This window comes from Oncorhynchus mykiss, chromosome 4 (genome assembly GCF_057628025.1).
Source record: "Oncorhynchus mykiss isolate SJ-2025 chromosome 4, ASM5762802v1, whole genome shotgun sequence".
In the NCBI taxonomy this organism is placed as follows: Eukaryota; Metazoa; Chordata; class Actinopteri; order Salmoniformes; family Salmonidae; genus Oncorhynchus; species Oncorhynchus mykiss.
In genome coordinates, this window is record NC_143025.1 from 17,543,084 (window position 1) to 17,549,083 (window position 6,000).

Sequence of the window (6,000 nt, forward strand, 5' to 3'; positions counted from 1 at the left end):
ACAGTAAAGTTAGGTCACTCAAAACATCCCCGGCCGTCACAGGCTTCCACTGCAATAAGTCATATTGGCAGACAGTGCTGTGCTCTGCTAGGTCATGGAGCCATTCAAATCAAAGGATGCATTCCAAATGACACCCTATTCCCTATATAGTGCACTACTTATGGAACCTGGTTAAAAGTAGTGCACTGTATAGGGATTAGTGTGCCAATTGGGACGTAACCAAACTGCTCCTTTAAATAACCTTCTTCTGTCTCTCTAGCGAGTCTTCACGCCCTGCATCAGCCACCCCCTCCCCCTGTGACAGCTTCCTGTGTCCACGAGCAGCCTCCATCTGTTATCCCCATGTCTCCTGTCTTCTGAACTCCATCCCAGAGATGCTACATCTGGCAACCTTCAGACACTGACACAGAAAGTCATAATAGTGCATGTGTTTTTGTATAAGCTGATACTACTGTATCGCATAGCAATGTTGAATATATTTGGAGATACATAGTAGCACAATGCAACGATATCAATACTGGTCACAAAGTTATTAAATGTGCACAATTTTAATGACGATATAGTACTACCCACATGTACAGTAGGCAGAGTTAACAGTACGTAATCTATACATCGTCCCAAAGATAAGCATGCATGCATTATAACAGAAGCACTGACACCTAAAATGTATATGTCGGCAAAACACAGCTCTCTCACCGAATGAAGTACAGCACTAACATTGTGCATAATTAATGCAGGCACTTGAACACATGCACTGCAATAAGGAACCAGCAGAGTGCACTCTATCCATATGACAAACAGGTGCTGAAGCATGCTACTGAACTACAAGTTTTGGTTAGACCTTTACTGAACACTCAAGAAGAGAGAATGAACTCACTGACTTCAATACTAACATTGCGTGAATAGAATAATTTATTATCGGGTAAATGACTGAGCAAACTGATCTAATATTAAGATACCGAGTGCTGCAATCAAATCAAATGGTGTTTGTCACATTTCCGAAAACTAGACTTTACTGTGAAATGCTTGCTTACGAGCCCTTCCCAATGATGCAGTTAAAAGTAATAAAAGCATAGTAACAGAAGAGGAATAAAATATACAAGAATGGATCTATGTTCAGGGAGTACCAGTACCAGATCAATGTGCAGGGGTATAAGGTATTTAACGTAGTAGATATATGTATGTACATGAAGGCAGAGTAAAGTGACAGGCACCAAGATAGATAATAATAAGTCAAATAAAGAGTAGTAGTGGCAGCATATGATCAGTGTAAAATTAAGTGTGTTTGTGTTGTGTAGGTATGCTTGTGTGTTATGCGTGCGCATGTAGTGGAGGTGTAGTGTGTGTAAACACTGCCTTTGGAAAGTTTTCAGACCCCTTGACTTTTTCCACATTTTGTTAGGTTACAGAGGAACTCTAGAGCTCTGTCAGAGTGACCATTGGGGCCCTTCTCCCCCAATTGCTCAGTTTGGCCGGGCGGCCAGATCTAGGAAGAGTCTCGGTGGTTCCAAACGTCTTCCATTGAAAAATAATGGAGGCCACTGTGTTCTTGGGGACCTTCAATGCTGCAGAATTTTTTTTGTACCCTTCCCCAAATTTGTGCATCAACACAATTCTGTCTCGGTGCTCTACGGACAATTCCTTCGACCTCACGGCTTGATTTTTGCTCTGACAAGCACTGTCAACTAAGTGACCATATGTACAGATGAAGACGGAGGTTTACATACACCTTAGCCAACTACATTTAAACTCAGTTTTTTCACAATTCCTGACATTTAATCCTAGTAAAAACTCCCTGTCTTTGGTCAGTTAGGATCACCACTTTATTTTAAGAATGTGAAATGTCAGAATAATAGTAGAGGGAATGATTTATTTCAGCTTTTATTTCTTTAATCACATTCCCAGAGGGTCAGAAGTTTACATACACTCAATTAGTATTTGGTAGCATTGCCTTTAAATTGTTTAACTTGGGTCAAACAATTTGCGTAGCCTTCCACAAGCTTTCCACAATAAGTTGGGTGAATTTTGGCCCATTCCTCTTGACAGAGCTGGTGTAACTGAGTCAGGTTTGTAGACCTCCTAGCTTGCACACACTTTTTCAGTTCTGCCCACAAATTGTCTATAGGATTGAGGTCAGGGCTTTGTGATGGCCATTCCAATAACTTGACTTTGTTGTCCTTAAGCCATTTTGCCACAACTTTGAAAGTATGCTTGGGGTCATTATCCATTTGGGGGACCCATTTGCGACCAAGCTTTAACTTCCTGACTGATGTCTTGAGATGTTGCTTCAATATATCCACAACATTTTCCTACCTCATGATGCCATCTATTTTGTGAAGTGCAAAAGTTCCTCCTGCAGCAAAGCAACACTACAACATTCCCCTTTTTCCTCCAAACGATGGTCATTATGGCCAAACAGTTCTATTTTTGTTTCATCAGGCAAGAGGATATTTCTCAAAAAAGTGCGATCTTTGTCCCCATGTGCAGTTGCAAACCATAGTCTGGCTTTTTTAAGGCGGTTTTGGAGCAGTAGCTTCTTCTTTCCTGAGCGGCCTTTCAGGTTATGTCGATATAGGACTCGTTTTACTATGGATATAGATCCTTTTGTACCTGTTTCCTCCAGCATCTTCACAAGGTCCTTTGCTGTTGTTCTGGGATTGATTTGCACTTTTCGCACCTAAGTACGTTCATCTCTAGGAGACAGAACATGTCTCCTTCCTGAGCGGTATGACGGCTGCGTGGTCCAATGGTGTTTATACTTGCATACTATTGTTTGTACAGATGAACATGGTACCTTCAGGCGTTTGTAAATTCCTCCCAAGGATGAACCAGACTTGTGGAGGTCTACAATTATTTTTCTGAGGTCTTGGCTAATTTATTTTGATTTTCCCATGATGTCAAGCAAAGAGGCACTGAGTTTGAAGGTAGGCCTTGAAATACATTCACAGGTACACCTCCAATTGACTCAAACTGTGTCATTTAGACTAACAGAAGCTTCTAAATCCGTAACATAATTTTCTGGAATTTTCCAAGCTGTTTCAAAGCACAGTCAACTTAGTGTATACAAACTTCTGACCCACTGGAATTGTAATACAGTGAATTATAAGTGAAATAATCTGTCTCTAAACAATTGTTGGAAAAATGACTTGTGTCATGCACAAAGTAATGTCATAACCGACTTGCCAAAACTATAGTTTGTTTACAAGAAATTTGCGTGGTTGAAAAAGTGAAAAACGAGGTTTAATGACTGTATGTAAACTTTCGACTTCAACTGTAGACAGGTGTGTGCCTTTCCAAATAATGTCCAATCATTTGAATTTACCACAGGTTGTACAAACATCTCAAGGATCTTCAATGGAAACAGGATGCTGCTGAGCTCTATTTCGAGTCTCATAGCGAAGGGTTTGAATACTTATGTAAATAAGATATTTCAGTTTTTGCTTCATCATTATGGGGTATTGTGTCTAGATTGTTTTTATTTAATACATTTTAGATTAATGCTGTAACGTAACAACATTTTGAAAAAAGTCAAAGGGGTCTGAATACTTTCCCGAAGGCACTGTATATAGCCTTGTGAGTGTACACAGAATTAGTGCAAGATTGGGTCAGTGCAGATCATCCGGGTAACCTTTTAATGAACTATTTAGCAGTCTTTTGGCTTGGAGGTAGAAGCTGTCTCGGAGCCTGTTGGTCCGAGAGCCAATGCTCTGGCACCGTTTGCTGGATGGTAGCAGGTTGAATAGTCTATTGCTTGGGTAGTTGGAGTCTTTGACCATTTTTTGGACCTTCCTCTGACACTGTCTGATATAGAGGTCCTGGATGGCAGGGAGCTCAGCTCCCGTAATGTACTGGGCTGTCCACACAACTTTGTGTAGCTCTCTGCGGGGATGCAGCCAGTCAAGATGCTCCACGACTGTGCGGGTGTGTGTGGACTATGTTAAGTCCTTAGTGATGTTGACGGCAAAGAACATGAAGCTCTCGACCAGCTCCACTACAGCCCCGTCGATGTGGATGGGGACGTGCTCTCCCCTAATCACCACCTTCCACTCATCTCCTTGTGTAATGAACCATGTAGTCAGTCTCTGTCAGTCCCAGTGCGTTACGTATGAGAACAGTAAGCGGCTGACTATCATTCGCTAGTCAATATGTAATGAGAAAATGATCAAATACAAATATGCTATCAAATATGCTATCATCATACAAGTATACAGGCTACAAGATTATTCCTTGCTTACCAGTTGATCATATTCACAAGAACGATCTCCATTCAAATCAAATCAAAGTTTATTTGTCGCGTACAAACTTTTGTATATACTATCGCAGGTGCAGCGAAATGCTAATGTTTCTAGCTCCAACAATGCAGCAATAGCAATACAATAACAATACACACATAATTCCTTCCCCCAAAAATAAGAAGGAACAAGAAATGAAGACATACAGAAGTGTGTGACAGCTTCCCTAGCTTGGTGTGGTCAAGCCTATAACCTACTTCCAAGACTCATTACTCCTGAACACTTAGACAAACAGGTCAAGCATTGTGAACTCAAGCATCATATAGACAGCAGATTTGGCTCTGCTTGTTTTGCTGTATCCACTATCCTAGCTGTGTTTCTTGAGTGTTCAGTTTCTGCTCTGATAGTAGTGTTCTGTTTGTCGATCTCACTCCATCTCTCTGTGTCTGTTTACCTGACATTAGTTTCCATCTCATCGGTCAATGTGAAAACCTGTGAAGGCCATCTCCCCCATCTCCCTCAGCCTCTCTGCTGCATCTCTGCCACTCTTCTTGCTGTGTCAGCAGTAAGGGGCTGACTCACACCCCCTCAGCCCCATCGTCCCTCAGGGCCCTTCGGGCAAAGACGACACGTCGCTCCCCCAGACAGACAGGCTCATTTGCATGGCCGTAAATCACTTACAAAACTGACACCCAACCAGAGCACAGCAAGGATTATGAGACAGGGCCATAAAACTATTACTCCATGTGCCAAACTGCAGTGTTATGTGAGATGAGGCTCCCAGGCAGGAATATAAACTCTTCAAGTGGTTGGTGAGGTGATGATGTTTGGTGGTTGAGAAAACTGATCTGGGTTCAGTCTCACATGCAGCTACGTTTTAGCCCCTGGCTGGAATGCGACAGCATTCAGGAGAGGTGTGTTTGGAAAGGTCAGGGATCCCAAGTTTCTTCAAAGTTGTCTAGTATAGCCTACAACTAACAGTGCATGATGCAACCTCACCTTCTGAGGTGAAAAGCCAAGACAGCCACTGCTAGTAACTGTGAAGGATTGACTATTTCATTATACAGTAACAGGCAGGCCTAGGCTTGATGGAGTCAATACAACAAGAAAAACAAATGGTTTCATCATTCATCATATGGGTTTTAAAATCAATTAAGTTATCTAAACATTATCTTACAATTTCAATCCTTCAAGCGGTGTATAGGCCTACAACACTGTAAAAATAGAAAGACTCAAAACACCATGATTGTCTAATAAAACCATGGAAAGTAGTACACCTAACCTAAGATCTGGTGTTTGGATTGTGTTTGAATGTAAACCCAAAGTATGTTTTATGATACACAGAAAGTGTTTTAAAACAGAATACAAGTATTCTAAAACGCCCAAATTGTTCTTCAGTCTGAATAAAAAAAAATGTAAAGATTGTTTTCAGCGCATGTAAAAAGGCAGCATCAAAACACACACACAAAAAGCTGTGTGTCTCGTACAATCAAACGGTTAAGAAATGCAAATAGTTTGTAGTCTAAATTTTGATTGATGATAAGGGCATATTGAGAATATTTTTTATGGAACTCCTCCTTTATTTAGACATTAAAAACAGGTGACAGAGAAGAAGGAAAGTGGGACAGGCGAAAGCGGCATTGAATCCCCGACTTCTGGGGCAATAATATGGTACATTTCAGTGGAATTTCATTGGAATATTACACACTCAAAAATACTGCCACACTGTAAAAAATATTCTGGAGTGAATTAAAATGGATTAAAAAAA